The sequence below is a fragment of the Ovis canadensis genome, chromosome 3 (assembly GCF_042477335.2).
Source record: "Ovis canadensis isolate MfBH-ARS-UI-01 breed Bighorn chromosome 3, ARS-UI_OviCan_v2, whole genome shotgun sequence".
NCBI classification, from domain to species: Eukaryota; Metazoa; Chordata; class Mammalia; order Artiodactyla; family Bovidae; genus Ovis; species Ovis canadensis.
This window is the reverse complement of record NC_091247.1, coordinates 182933453-182949647: the sequence shown is the minus strand read 5'-3', so window position 1 is coordinate 182949647 and position 16195 is coordinate 182933453. Positions and strand designations below refer to the sequence as shown.

Below are 16195 nucleotides of genomic sequence, written 5' to 3'. Positions count from 1 at the left end.
CTGAATTCCTAGCCCTTTAATAAATGTCAGATCATCTGGCAACTCAGGGTCCATGTTCCATATGGCAAAAATCAGCTGGTGTGGAATAAGGATTGCTCCCTTAGACAGGTGGGCACCCTTGAGTGTGACACACCTTTCTCTGTTCCGTCCCCCCTGCCAACTTCACTTGCTACGTTACTGCCTGTCCATGTTCATATTAGAGTGTGCAATCCCTGAGCAAATCTTATTTCCCCTTAGTTACTACAGTTGGGTTACTCCTTCTTATTGACTAAGGTCACTTAGTAGAGGTCACGCAATAAGTGGAAGATGTTGGAAGAGAACCTTGCAAGGGCTCAGCCCTTGGCTCTCCTCTCTTCTCGTACTGCATGCTCTCTCTTGGTGGTCCCATACAGCCCAGGTCAGGGCATCCTCCAATGCACATTTCCAGTCTCAGACCGTTACTTGTGCTCTAGACTTATGCATCCAGTCACCCACCTTGGGCAGTGCCTTCATTTCCTCATCTGGAATATGGGGACAGTGAGAGTACTTTTCTATCATATGGTTATCATGGGAATTATATAGACAATTGTTAACACACATGGAATCATTTCAAGAGAGCCTGGCACTGTTATATGCTATCTAATAGGTTGCTCAAATGCCAACAATGGAGCCTTCCTTCATTTCCTTCTGCTTCCAACCTGTTCCTCCGTACTCTTCCCCACATTGGCAATGGCACAATTACCCTGTGGGTAGTTCAAGATACCCAGGAGTCATTCTTCATTCATTCGTTTTCCTCATTTCCTAAATCCAATCCATCATTAAGCCTTTCCATGATATTCTCAAAATATATTTCAGTCAGTTCACTCTCCCCATCTCTGTTGTAACCACCTTGGTCTAAGCCCCTATCATCTCTTACCTTGATTTCTGTAACAACCTTCTGGTATTGTGTACTGAATTATGTACCCACCCCCCGTCAGTCATATATGGTGTCCCTGACCCACAGTGTGATGGAATTTGGCGATGGGGTGTTTGGGAGTTTCAGATTTTAGGTTTAGATGAGATGATGGGAGATTAGTGCCCTCAGAAGCATAGACATCAGCATGCTTGGTCTTTCTTTCCCCACCATGTGAGGACTCAGGTAGAAAGCAGCAGTTTACAAGCCAGGAAGAGAACTCTCACCAGAAACCCATCCTGAGAGCACCTTGATCTTGGACCTCTAGCTTCCAGAACTGAGAAAATAAATTTCTTTGTTTAAGCCACCCAGTCTACAGTATTCTGTTAGAGCAGCACAAGCAGGGTAAGACTAAGACATCTCCTTGCTCTCCTGCTTCCATTCTTTCCCTTCGAAAATCCATTCTCCACACAAAAAAGCCAGAGTGGTCTTTTTTAAAAGGGTCACAGTCCCACTCAAAACCCTTCTCTGGTTTATTTCCGTGCTTACAGCAAAGGTGGAGCCCCTAACCCTGCCTCACACTTCTGTGAGCTCTGGGTGACTTAACCCTCTCTCCCCTTGCTCACTGCACTGGGCCATCGTAGGCTACAGCTCCGGTCTCAGAACCAAGGCACATCTGCTGCTCCCTGTCAGCAATGCTCGCCCTCCAGCCCTGGAATGGCTTTTATTCTCCATCTCGTTCAAAGTGGCCTTCAAAACTATCCCATTTATAGCGTCCTCGGCCCCCTTTCTTATTTAAATCACCCCACCGATAATGCTCACAACAATCTGGCATTACCTTTTTATTTGTTTATCTGCACATAGCCTGCCTGCCCCGACCCTCATCTTGTGCAAAACCCGTGAGGGCGACAAACTTTGTGTGGTTCCCCCGATGCACGCCTAGCTCTAAGTGCCTAGCACAGGGCCTGAGACATCTGCTGTGGGATTTCTGGAGTCTCCCGAAGGTCAGGGAGGGTCAGGTGACTTTCTCAAAGCTGGTTTCCAGGGACTCTGCACTCTTCACACTCCCCGAGGGGCGTCTAGACGCTCTTGGGATGGAGAATTATTACCTTTCTCGGTTGCCTGAGCTTGATAAGAGCTGTCTAGAAGCACTTTACCAGCTAGAAGTGGCCGAGAGCCGGGTAGCGGGGAGGCAAGAGGGGAGTGGGAGGCGTGAGGGGCGGGGCCTCCAATGGGCGGGGCCTGGCTGCCCGAGCCAATGGGCCCCCGCGGCGCAGGGAGGCTGGGCTGCCGAGGGGAGACGCTCGCGCGCCACGGGGTGCGGAGGCTGAGCTCTGGGACCCGAGCGGATCCGCAGGCGAGCGCAGCGGCCAAGGCACACCCCCGGCTCCGGGTTCCTGGCGGCTCTCAAGGTAAGCAGAGCCTGCGGCGAACTAAGACTTTGTGAGGTTTCTGGTAACAGGGGAGTCCCCGCCACCTCCCGCCGAGGCTGCTGGTGGCGTCCCGGCGCCAGGCTGCGTTCCTGGGCGCTCCCGCTCTGTGCCGGCGGGATGCGGGCGCGCGGAGGGGCCCGCCAGTGGGCGGAGGAGCCGGCGCGCCAAGCTGCCTCCCCGAGTGCTGCTGCCAGCTCTCCGGGCCGACCCTGGGACGGACGGGTGAGCGTGCGGGGCACCCCTGAGGGACTGGGGAGCCAGAGGGGCTTCGGATAGGGGCTTCCAATAGAATCTCCACCCAGCGCCGGGGCCCCGGGAAGAGCTTGCGGGGAGCTGACGACCGCAGAGGCCGGACGTTTGCTCTATCTACATCTGCAGACGCCTCCTGTCCTGTTGACCCCCGGAGCCGGGGGTCAGATTCGTCATGCCATTTCTTATTTCCAAGTCTCTTGGAGCTCAGAAGAGAAAAACAAAGCAAAACTAAGAGGGGTTCCCTGGCCAAGCTAGGACAGAGAAATTAGTGCTTTATGGAGCGCCTCGTGTATTTATTCTGTGTTTATTGGGTTCCTATTGTGTGCCAGACAATGTGCTAAGCCCTAGAATCAGGAAGAAGGGTGTTGGAGGAGTCCCTGGGAATAAGGAGAACAGGAGAAACAGTTATAATGCAGTGTTGTACAGGGGATGTTACGTGGAGAGGAGGACCATGAGCAAGCCAGGGAGGCTTCCAAGAGGAGGTGACTATTGGGACTAGAGGAGTAGGAGGGTTTGCCAGGCTGAAAGCTGTGTGGGCTCTATGTATGTGTGTGTGTGTGATGGGATAGCAGACTGGTGTGTGTGTATGTGTGTGTGATGGGATACCAAGCCTGGGGTAGGGGGTGTGTATGCATGTGTGTGTGTGTGATAGGATAGCAGGAATTCCAGAGATTTTCCTGTGCAAAGATGAAAAAGTCCAGTATCCTGACTTAGGCCATCAGTTAATCCTATGTCAGCTAATCAAATAGGACTAGGGCTTTTGTGGGGAGGAAATGAGCTGTCAACATGGCAGGAGCTAAAACATGCACAGACCTTAAAATGCAGCCTTAGACTCTATAGATTTTTGTCCTGCGATCAAGGAGGGCAGTGGAAGAATTCTGGCAGCTTTGTGAAAATGGATGGAGATTGGAGCAATAGAAAGCTGGTAAGTTGCAGTTAATATTTTGGATGTGGTTGTAAATATTCTGGCCCCTAAAGGCAGCAGTGTCTGCCCAGGAGCCCTGCTCCCTGGCTTCCAGGCATGGATCATTCAGGCATGGAGATGTTGCTCATGTGATGCTTGCCTCTGCAACCTACAGGTCATTTTCATATTGTTTCTGGAGGTTTTGACCTGGACCTTGTTGTCAGGGGTGGCCCCTGGAGGTTGGTGAAGGGAACCTCTGCCTGTTGTTTCTGATCTTCTGGTTTTTCCTCTATGGGCTCCTCTTTCTGTCTCATGGAGACACAGCCTCAGCTGTTAGAGGCTGTGGTGAGGAGAAAAGTCTTGACAGGGAGTCACACCAGAAATTCACTTTAGCCATGTGCTTTGGGGACATTATTAACCTTTCTGAATCTCAGTTTTCTGATTTAAAGGGAAGTCATCTTCCCCACCTGTCATAGGTTGGTTTCTAAGGGAAAAGATTGAGGCTCTGAGAACTGGGTGTAAGTGGATTCTTGGGGAATGATCTCACTCTCCAAGGGATGGATGGTGAGGGAAGCAGTATGGGGGCAGAGGGAGAAATTGGTCAGTGATGCAAAGCAAGAGAGGCCTCAGGTGATCTGAGGCTGGGGGCCAGGCCTTTGAAACCCCATGTTGATCAATTAGTGGGGGCAGACTGCCTCCAGGGAAGGGGGCATAACTTTGGATGTTCCTTCAGCAGGATGGTTCCTAAAGAGAAGCTCAACTGTGAGCTGTGTGCAGCCAGCACTCCCAGAAACCAGCATGGGGAGTGAGAGGTTCTTGGAGGGGGCTGTTGAGAGCTGTGCCTGGGCAGGTGCCTCCCAGGGTGGGCTTGGGAAGTGGCCAAGATATCAAAGAGAAGGTGCTTTGCGCTGTGCCCGGTGAAGAACAGAAGCGTTCCTTTCTCTTACCTTTAAACTTCTTGACTGCATGTGAAAATGGATTTTGGAATTTGAATTGAGTCGACCAGCTTCCACAGGAAAGAATCTTTCCTGATGATGACTAGAATGACTACCATCCAGTGTCTCTCATGCATATGCATTCTCATTTTACATTGTTTTCTAAAACCCAACAGAGTAGGTGTCCTTCTGCCATAAAGTAATGACCACAGCAAAAAACACTAGAATTTGTTTCAGTCTGTGGAATGATTTCATTGGTGAATTGATTAACTAATTGATCAGTAATTAATGCATCAATGTGCGCTGAATACCTCCTAAATGGTCAGCACCGTCCTCAGTGCTGGGAATACAGTTTAGTCTATTAGGGGAGGCAGAGACTGACATTAAATGCTTTGATTCCTTCAAAGGAAATACTGAAGAATGGACTGTTGCATTACATAGCCAGGGTATGATGGAAAGTAATAGGCTGTCTTCCCACAGGACTCTTTCTCACCATTCAGTTTCAATACAACCTCAGAGAGGCCTTTTGGATCATCCGGTATAAAGCAGATATCCTCCCTTCTATGCCCCCTTCGCCACACTTGCTGATTCATTGTATTTACTTCCCTGTTATTGGTCCTCCTTGCTAGACTGAGGGCTCCAGGATGTCATACCTCACTTTATCCCAGTACAGTGTTCAGCACATATTTCTTGAATGAGTGAAGTTAATGAAGGGTAGATCCGCTTAGACGAGTGGTATCATCAAGACGTGACATTTACACTGAGATCTGAGGGATGAAGAAGGTCCAGCAATGCCAAGGTCAAGAGGCAGAGAGAACAACTTGTTCAAGGACCGTGAGGTGGAGGAGTGGAACCCAGCATGACTGGAGAGCAGCCTGAGATGAGTTTGGAGAAATAGATGGGGCCATGGAAGGCCATGGATTTTACTCAAGGTGCAGTGAAAACTCAGTGAAGGATCTTAATGACCTAGTAACAACATGATGTTATATAATTGCTTGTTGTCTGTCATGCCTCTTGAAGGCAAACTCCATGAAGAAAAGTGCCCAGTAAATATTGCTGAAGTGAATGGATGATGTGGTTTATGCAGCTCGCAGGTAAGAAAAAGGAGTAGGAAGAAGAATGGGATCTTGCCGCAAATTAGGAGTTTGGTGAGAGAGGTGTTGCTGTCCTGGCTGCAGGGTAGCAATGGTATTGGACAAGTAGAAGGAGCTGTATTGGGGGTGTTAAATGGACAAGACTTGCTGATACATTCAATGTCAGGATTATGGGAAAGGGAAGGATCAAGGGTGAACCCCCCCACCAGGTTTATGGCTCAAGATTGGATGCCAGCTGTCCATAAACAGGGGAACGGATAAACAAAAATGTGGTAAGTACTTACAATGGAATCTTAGTCAGCCATAAAAAGGAAGAATGTCCTGATACATGCTGGGCTTCCCAGATGGCACAGTGATAAAGAATCCGCCTGCCAATGCAGGAGATACAAAAGATTCTGGTTCCATCCCTGAGTCAGGAATATCCCCTGGAGGAGGAAATGGCAACCCACTCCAGTATTCCTGGCCTGAAAAAGTCCACGGGCAGAGGAGCCTGGAGGGCTACAGTCCATGAGGTCGTAAAGAGTCAGACTGACTTAATGATTGAGTATGCACTGATACTTGCTACCATGTGAAGAACCTTGGAAACATGTTAAGTGAAAGAAGCCAGACACAAAAAGTCTTATATTATATGATTCCACTTATATGAAATAGTCCAAGTAGCCTAATCCATAGAGGCAGAAGGCAGATTGGTGTTGGCCGGAGTTTTGTGTGGAGAGGGGAAGAAGGGTAGACAGGGCATGACTGCTAAGTGGTTTCCTTTTTGGATGGTGAAAATATTTTGGAACTGGATGGAAGCTGTGTTTGAACTATACTATGAATATACTAAATGCTACTGAACTGTATACTTTAAAATGGTTAATTTTATGTTATATAAATTTCATCTCAATTACCAAAAAAATAAAAGATCAATAGATAGGAGCACCAGTCAAAGAGTGGTGGTGAAGATCAGGGGGAGAAAATGTAAATGCTGTCTTGGAGATGTCCAAGACACCCACACAGACAGGGGGGACGTCCAGCTATTAAGAGGGGTGTCAGCACTTTGATGCCAGCCAATAATATGGATGAGATCGAGGGAGAAAGTGCAGAGGAGTGCATCCGAGCCTGTATCATTCTTTAAGTTGATCCTCATGCCTATCTACAAGGAAGGTGCTTCTGTTCTTATTTTCAGATGAGGAAACCAAGGCCCCCTGAGAATGGGCTTGCCCAAGGTCAGACAAATTTTGTACATGTGGTTCCCCTGGCTTCCAGTCCTTTGCCTTTCCCGCGTCAGGGTGATGCTGTTTAGAATTCGAGTAAAGACCTTCCCTCCCTCCCTTCCTCCCTCTCTCTTTCCTTCTCTCCGCCCCTCTCTCCCTCCCCTCTTTCCACAGTCAAGACTGAGTACTCACATGTGGCAGGTACTGTGCTGGGTCTATATTGGTGAAGGCACAAATGGCTGTAATTAATCTTGTGGAATTTACCTGGTAAGCAAGCAATAAGGCCACTGATAGAGGACATAGGAGCCTGGACCAGGGGCATCTCTCCCAGATTTGGGGATAGGAGGAGGCTTCCCAGAGAAAGTGACAACTAAGCAGAGATTTGTAGCAGAAGCGGAAGAACTGAGCTTAAAAAAGAGAAGGGTTCTCTGGAAGGTTCATGATCCCTGAACACCTGCTATGGGAATTCCCCTTCTCTTCACTCCCTAGTTCTTCATGCGTCATGCGTTATTGGCATTTTTCAGCTTATCCAGGAGGTCTATTGTTTCTATATCCCTGGAGGCAATAAGTAGGCAAATAGCTTGATTTGATTTTGGAAGCTTCAAAAGAGGAGCAAGATAGGGTACAAACAGTCTGACTTTCAAAGCCAGGCTCTGTCTCTGAGCAAATGACTTAGTCTCTCTTTTTATACCTATGAAATGGAGCCAGTCACATCACTGCTCAGTGCAGGAAATAAGTGAGATGATATAGTAATGCATTGGGCACGTAATAAATGATCAGAAAAAATCTCATCTCATTCCTTCAGAGAGGAAGCCTTTCTGAATAGGCCAGTGGGTTCCACACTCTGAACACTATTTAAGATACAGAAATCCATGCGGGCTTCCCTGGTAGCTCAGATGGTAAAGAATCTGCCTACAATGCAAGAGGCCAGGGTTTGGTCCCTGGGTCAGGAAGATTCCCTGGAGAAGGGAATGGCAGACCACTTCAGTATTCTTGCCTGAGAAATCCCATGGACTATAACCCTCTAGATAGAGGAGACAGGTGGGCTTCAGTCCATGAGGTCGCAAGAGTCGGACTTAACTTAGCGACTAAACCATCACATACTTCTCAGGAATCTGATTTGGATGATTTGGGATGGAACATAGCAATCTGTATGTTTAGAAAGCACCCCAGATCATCCTGGTAAAAGCATGGTCCAGGACCCATAGGCTTAGACCAAATGCTTGAGTCTTTGCTGTGATGTTCACGAAAGGGTTAAGCACCTAGAAGCAGATAATGCCTTCTAGGAATTATTAGCCAATGGCGGCACTGACCGGTGATGTAATGTCTTTGGCTGGCACTCTGTTGGTTAAGTGTATTGTTTCTCTTGCTTCAGCTGTGTGAGGAGCAAAGCTGGAGCCCAAGGGTTAATAATTCTGTGGCAGCACACAGAGCTATTTTTCTCCCAGTCCGCTTCTGCTGGTTGTGAGCGTGGAGCATGGCTCAGCTGGCTGTTGCCCTTCTTCCCTTCCAGTAAATAGCTGCACCTTCCTCCCTACCTCCTCCCAAGCAGAGCACATGTCTCCATAGTACTACGAGGGGGAGGAGGGTGATCAGAAGTGTTTAGGGAAGAGAGAGCCCTTTCAAAGTTAACACGCGGCAGTCTCTCCTTGCTACTGGGCACGGGCACAGCTCCAGCTGCTCTGGCCTGCAGAGGTCCCACTGGATGAATTGCTAAATGGTCACCTTCTTCTGAGCATTGTTCAACCTGGCTGGATCCTCAGAACCAGGAGGTGAGCCCCCGGTTTTGGAAGGAAGAATGGGCCTGGAGGAGAAGAGCCTTGGGGGCAGTGGGAGGGAACAGCTCTAGAGGGCAGGTCGGCATAGGCTCCATGCAGAGCTGCCCCCACATGCCGTGTGAGCTGGGCCAGGACGGTCTCCCTCTCTGTGTCTATTTGCTCAAGAACGCCATGTGAGGCTTGGATTAGGGGGCCGCTTGGTGGGGAGTGTGCTGACAAGACACTGTTCACAAGCCTGCTCTTGGTGTAGCTTTCTGCCCAGTGCTTCTGGAGGAGAAATGCTTCTCTCTGTTAACCTGAGGCAGGAGGGGGCGCATCAGGTTAGCAGTGTCTCCCCAGAGCCAGCTGTCACCCACGCCCCTCCTTGTCTTATTGGGGCTCCCTCTTCAGTGCTCAGTTGAGTGCCCTTGGTGGACTCTGGGCTGAGGTTTCCAGGAGTACCTAAATGGTCTCAGGGATTTTTGATCGTGTCTTTCAGGGGGACCTTTGGATTGCTGGCCCTTGAGTTACGGGTGTGCCTTTGTGGATTGGGTCATGTTCTTAATGTCCCATGCTGGAGCTCTCTGGGGGCAGGGGGATTCTCTTTGTATTATGACAGCACAGTTGGGGGATTGTGCTGTTTGTGTTTCAGAGGGCGTGTGTTATTGCCTGGACTTGAGACTTCTCACCTTGCTCAGAGGGGAGCCTAATGCAGCATGTCTGCCTCAAGGTGTGCAAACTGAAAAAAGTCAAAACGGGGAGGGGAAAGGGGACTGGAGTAACTGGGAAGGGCTACTAGCAAGAAACTCTGCCCTTCATCTCACAGGGAATTTGGGGAAATTTTGCATTTCATAGACAAACTGTGACTCTACATCTCTTCTGCAGCCCTTGCCAAAATTTGTAAGTAAAAAATACTGTTGCTTTTATTCGTCAGAATTTGGTTTTATGTGGAGTGTCCCCATTTTCTTTAAGGAGAGCAGAGCCTGCAGAGGTTTCTGTCTGTGTCCTGTGTGGCCCTCGGCGTCTGCCACCCCATGTTCTGGGCCAGGCTTTACTGCTGAAGAACACCTAGGTTCTTGGGCCAGTCCTTGTGCCTCTCTGAGCCTCAGCTTCTTCATGTGTCAGTTGCAGAGGTGGGAGGGAGTCTAATTGACTTTTAGAGCCCTTCCTCTCTGGCTGGCTGTGCTCTGGATCATGAAAAGCCTCAGGATCGGAGTCTGTTGATTAAGTGGATGACTGCTGAGGTGAAGGATGTTTGCACAAAGGGAAACGTAGCATGTGTCCTCTGGGTGCAGGGGGCTTTACACACATTTTAACACATCACCCTCCCAGTAGGCCTGGGAGGAGTTAGAATAAGCAATCTAAAGATGTGAAAATCAAGGCTGAAGGAGTTCAGTGACTTACCCAAGATCATCACTCAGTAAATGTTGACACTGGTATTTGAACCTATACTGGGGTGGTGGTTCATGGTAGAGTAACAAAAGGACTGGGGCTGGAATCCTTGTCTGCCTTTGGCTCTTTGCATGCTCTCCATTCTTCTGGAAATTACACAGTGATTTTTCAGATCAGCTAGTTCAGTCAGATTATTGTGGATTATCTATTTTACTGTCTGGGACAGCAGATGGTCCCTGGATCTGGAGAGGACCCTGCAGTCCATTGGATCAGGCCCCTCGGTTTATATCTGGGAAAATGAAGGTCTAGAGAAGTTAGGTTACCTGTTTTATATCACTCAGTGAGTTGATAGATGGTAGAGATGGAGACCTAGACGCCTTACCTTAGGTGTGTGAAGTGATATTATTATTAAAGAGTTTTTTTAAACCTTCGTTGAGAACTTTGGGATCATTTCAATTGAATTATCCTTACCTCCAGGCCCCTTTGAAGTGCCAGAGAGTGAAGTAAGGCTCAATGAGCACCTACTCTCGGCTTGACACTGAGGCAGATGTCTGAGACATGGATGGTATAGTAAGTAAACAAAGCTTGAGACCTGGTCAGTTTCCCCAGAGAGATTCAGGATACAAGTTGTGTTTTGGGAGAGTCTAGTTCATGGGTCAGCATGCTTTCCTGGTGGGGAGGCAGCTGCAACCCTGACCCTTTCTCTCTGCATGTGGCCGGCACCTAATTTATACACTGGAAGAACACTGGCCACATGACATGTGATCTCTGTTCTTTGTCTTCCCAACTAAGCTGCATATTTTCAGGGCATGGCTCCCAAAATGTAGAACCTGATCAGTGGAGCCGCCTTGTGGGGAGGTGGGTGCAGAGATGAACACCCAGAAGTAAAAACCATCACTTAGTTATTTAAAAGCGCAATGCAGATACGTGACTCTCTTCTTGATCTCTATAACGTTAAGAAAGAATCATCCTAATACCAGGGTTTGAATATGCTAATGATTATCATAGGAAAGAGGGGTTATAAATATTCTGCAGGACTAGAAAGCAAAGCTAGCAGCCAGGAGTGGATGTGGAAGGGAGTGGGTAGCAGGTAAATGGAGGAAGAGTGGGCTGAGGATGGCAGTGGTCCAGTGGGTAGGAGACTCCTCTCCTTGCCAGCATCATCAGAAATGGCTGGTGACCGTCAGGCATTGCTGCCCCGGCAAAGAGTAGGACTTGGTAGTCTCTCGCTTCCTTTCTCGATCTACGATCTCTTGATTATTAACCAAGCAGGAGTAAATGAGAGGACAGGAGGTAGAGCAGAGTTTCATCTTACTGATATTTGGATTCCAGAGCCATAGTATGGGGGTAGAAATCATTCACAGCCAAAATACCCTTGAAGATATTTTCATTGCCCCCCAAATTGCATTTTGCCTGGTTTCTGTGTATGCAACCTTGAACAATAATTCCTGTGCTAACTAGTGTGTAAAACCCTGACCAAGACTAAAAAAACTAGCATATGAAAAAACTTATATGCAGTTGTTTGAGTTCCATACTGCTCTGTTTTTAAGAAATAAGTTCAAAATTTCTAACTGGCATGAAGTGGGGGGTAAAGAATTCTCAGGTGTTCTTGTTTGCTTGCAGGGTCGGTACCTTCATTTTTGGATAAACAGCCCTTAATGCTTCATATATGTAACCCATTTAAAATGATGATGAAAATTAAGTGAAATACTAAATGTGAGCCTAGTGACAGAGCAGATGCTCAGTACACTTTTACTGGATGTGCTCAGCATCTTGCTTTAGCAGATTTGCTGATGCCGACCTTTGAGAAGTTTTAGTGAAGAACCTGGGTGTCCGAGCTGGCATTTCCTGTTTGAGATTGGCATGTCTGCCTGGTTCCCCTGGACAGTGCCCACCCTCATGACTCTGAATATTGCTTCTAAAATTCAGAGTGGGAAAAGAATCAGGTTGGCTGTTCCGCAGGCCTGAGTTCAGAGCACCAGTCATTACCTATAGGTATGTGACTCTGGGCACATTACCTAACCTCTTTGTGCCTGGCTCTTTTCATGTATGAAAATGGGGTCCATAGAGTCCACCTTGAAGGGTGGATGGAGGATTAAATAGAACCTTTAGAGAGTGCCTGGAACATATAGAGTAGGCGTCCTTTAAGTGCTAATTTATTCCTTCTCCTTGGAATGGTGTTGAGGAGAGGTGGTATATTTTTTCTTTCTTCAATCTCACCTCCAACTTCTTTGCACTTATTAGTAGCACTTCTAGATAGCTTTTTAGAAGCCCTGAGGAAACCCCATGTGGCATTACTCTAAGAATGAGGGTGCTTGCAGCCTTGCCCCATCCTAGCTCATCCCAAGCCAGTTACCTAACCAAGTAGTGGAAGGCTGCACTTATTAGGGAGTTGTTGAGTTAATTCATTTTTAAAACACTGATAGCTTAACTAAATAGTCTGGACTAAGGCTGCTTTACTTAGGCACCAAGTGGACAGGTGATTTGAAGGATACTGCAAAGAAATCAAAATATGCATCCAAGTTTAATGCATTAGGAATCTCATCACTAAATGTTCATCTCTTGGGTTTAATCACTGATCATTTAACAATTATTTGTGGAAGTCTCATCTTGTGGTAGGCAAGGCCCTAGGTGCTGAGGATGTATTGATAAATGGTACAGACAAGATTCCTAGCCTCGTGGATCTTATATTCTGCTGGGAAATATAAAGTGCATACAGATGTGAGTTAGTGATGTGTGCTATGAATTAAAATGTAAACAGTATAAGGGCAGGGGAAAAATGCCATTATAGAAAATTCAGTTTAAGAAGGTCTCTCTGAGAAGTTGACAATTTGAGCAGAGGCATGGAGGAAGTTTGGAAGTGGGTTTTGGAAATACCTGTGGGAAAGAATTTCAGGCAGAGGGAACAGCAGGGGAGCCTCAGGGTAGACAGAGAGAGACACAAAAGGAAGAGTTTGAGAAGATGTGGCCTGAGAGGTATCTGAAACCAGCACTGGTGGAACTCATGGCTGTGGAGAGAAGTTCAGATTCTGTTCTAAGTTGGAGGGTTTTTTCTTTTAATTTTTGCTATTTATCTATATTTTCAGCTGTGCTGGGTCTTTGTTGCTACATGTGGGCTTCCTCTAGTTGCAGCAAGTGGGGGTTACTCTCTGGTTTGCGGTGCACAGACTTCTCACTGCTGTGACTTATCCTGTTGTGGAGCATGGGCTCTAGAGCACAGGCTCAGTAGTTCTGGCTCACGGGCTTCATTGCTCCACAGCACGTGGAATCTTCCTGGAGCAGGGAGTGAACCCGTGTCCCCTGCATTGGCAGGCAGATTCTTAACCACTGGATCACCAGGGAAGTCCCTCAGTTGGAGGTTTTGAACTAGGAGGTTACATGATTTGACTTCTTTCAATCACTTTAATTTTTTTTAATTGCCATATGGTAAAGTAGACTTTGTCTTGGTGTACAGTTCTATGACTTTTAACAGATGTATAGATTCATGGAACTACCAGCGCCTCAGTGAAGATACAGAATTGTTTCTTTATCAAAAACATCCTTCCTGTTCTCCTTTTATAACCACGAATAAGCTGCACTTTCCATCACTACCATTTTGTCCTTTTGAGAATGTCAGATAAGTGGAGTCATACAGTCTAACCTTCTGAGGCTGGCTTCTTTCCCTCAGTATGAGGTCTTCATGATTCGTTCACGTTGTTGGGTAGATCCAGAGTCTGTTCATTCTCATCGCTGACTAGTGTTCCATTGAATAGACATATCACAGTTTGTCCATCCATTCACCCTTTGAAGGATACTTGTTTCCTTTCCAGCTTTTGGCAGTAAGGAGTAGAGTTGCTATTCACATTTGTATTCAGGTTTTTGTGTGAACATACATTTTTGCTTCTCTAGGATAAATAAATACCTGGGAGTTAGATTGCTGGGGCAAAATTTACATTCAGTTTTATAAGAAACTGCCAAACTATTTTCCAGCGGGGTTGTAGCATTTTGGCATTTCCTCAAGCAGTGTATAAAAGTTCCAGTTGCTCTGTGTTCTTGTCCGCACTTGGCATTTTCAGTATTTATTTTAGCCATTCTGATCATTTAGTGGTGTCTCACCGTGGTTTTAATATGCCTTTCCCTAATGGCAAATGATGTTGAATATCTTTTCATTCATGTATGTTTTTCCCCTCTTTGTGTCCTTTTCAGTGAAGTATCTAGGCAAGTCTCTTACCCATTTTTAAGTTGCCTTTGTGTTTTTTACTCTGAAGTTTTGAGTTTAATTCTTTGTATCTTCTTGATGTCAGTGCCTTCTTTATTTGACTGCATCAGGTCTTGGTTGCAGCATGTGGGATCTTTGCTATGCCATACGGGGTTTTTCTTGTGATACACAGACTCTAGTTGTGGTGGATGGGTTTCGGTAGTTGCAGTGTGTGGAACCGGCGTCCCTTGCATTGCAAGGTGGATTGTTAACCTCTGGACCATCAGGGAACTCCTTCAGTGCTTTCTTGAATATGTGTTTTGTAAATGCTTGATTTATTTTTAAGGAATTATTCTGAATGGTGTGTGAAAAGGAAGTTGTAGGGGATAGGGGTCAAATGGAAGGCTCAGAGAGTGGACCGTTGTGGTAGTCCATGAGCAGAGATGGTGGTAGTTTGGACTAGGGTTATTGGGGTAGAAGAGGTGAAAAGTGGCAAAAAAACCACCTATTTTAAAAGTAGAACTATCTGAACCCAGTGATGCATGGAGTGTGAGGAAAAAGAGGAGTCCGGCATGATAAGGTTGCTGGAGGTGCTGAGAGTTTAAATATAGTTCAGGCACGTTCCCTGCCCTCAAGAAGCTCATAGTCTGGTGACGGGAGATGTACTGTAAGCAGTTCGACTGGAATATGAGCAGGTGTGCTCTCAAAGTCACATGAAAAGGACGGGGGGAGCCCAGATGACAGGGAAGTTGCTAAGAGACAGTGGTGCAAGGCCAGCTCTCTGGGCTGTAAACTTCAGTGTGTGTTGGGAGTCAGCTGGGGAGGTTGGTAACAATGCAGCTGGCTGGACTCCACCCACTAAAGTAGGAGGCCTGTGGTCAGCAAGCACCACAAATCATTCTGTGTTGGTGCTTGGCTAACTACACTGTAAGAAACCCCTGGCAGAGCTCACTGGGGTGACTTCACAGCAGTAAGTGTGTTTGAGGTGGGGTGTCAGTGTTGAGTAGGAATTCTGACTTGGAGAAAGAGGGAGAAGGGGCAGACAGGCAGAAGGAAAAGCAAAAGCAGAAGCTTGGAGGTGGTAGAAAATAACTGGAGCTGAGAGGAAGTGTAGATTGGGTGATGATGCTGCTGGTTGACCAAGAGTTCATGTCTGTATAGTGATTGGTGGGAGTCATGTGACTTCCTGTGCTCAGTGAGTCTGATTGTAGCAACTCATCAGCTCCCCATTTACTAACAAGGGGCCCGCCACAGTGAAGGGTACCAAGCAATCCAAGAGTTAGGTGCGTGGAGGGGCAGCTGTGGTTTCCAAGGCTCTTGTGACACAACCTTTGAGGAAAGCTATGGCTTCAGTGGGGCTTCCTAGGTGGTGCTAGTGGTAAAGAACCTGCCTGCCAGTGCAGGAGACATAAGATGAGGGTTCAATCCCTGGGTCAGGGAGATCCTCTGGAGGAGGAAATGGCAACTCACTCTGGTATTCTTGCCTGGAGAGTCCCATAGATAGAGGAACCTGGAGGGCTACAGTCCCTAGGGTCACAAAGAGTCGAACATGACTGAAGCGACTTAGCGTGCACACACAGGGCTCCAGTGAAGGAGCTGGTGGACTGTGCAGAGGTTTGCGACAGGATGCCCTGTACCCAGCCCTACCATGAGCCTTCCTCAAAGCTCACCGACTCTGTATCTCCTTGCACATCACCCTGCCTGCTTTCCAAGGATGCCAGAGCCACGTCTTCCTGCAGCCTAACTACCAATTTATTGCACATTCGCTGTGTGCCAAACTGCGTTCAGAGCACTTTACATAAATTAACCCATTTCATTCTCACAGCAGACCTTTAGATGAGATAGAATTATTACCTGTTTTTGGATGAGCGGAGTGAGACACAGAAGAATGAATGACAGGCCCAAGGTCACAGTGCTGGGAAATAGAACAGCTGGCTTGGGGTATTAACCCAGATCGTTTTGACTTCAGAACCCGTGCTTCTAACTGTTACGCTGCATAAACCCTCCAGGGCATCTGCAGAGTATGAGGAGAAGCAGTAGTAGCAGCAGTACCATGCATATCGATAGAATAGCTACTGTATCATGGTTGTGTTAACGGTGTCGTCTTGTCGTCTTAGGCTTATTCTACATGGGGACTATTTCAGGGATAAAGTTTCATGTTATGAAGATTTTTCTTTTCTGATT

General features: G+C 47.2%; 1 protein-coding gene across 2 annotated transcripts in view; it reads left to right on the top strand.

Moving 5' to 3' along the window:
* The first annotated feature begins 2155 nt into the window (after positions 1-2155).
* The window catches only part of SYN3 (synapsin III), a 490317-nt gene continuing 476277 nt past the window's right edge, over positions 2156-16195 (top strand). For both annotated transcript variants that reach the window (XM_069585265.1, XM_069585264.1), the window contains exon 1: positions 2156-2283. The gene's annotated coding sequence lies outside the window, so the exon portion shown is untranslated. The remainder of the gene's footprint in view (positions 2284-16195) is intronic.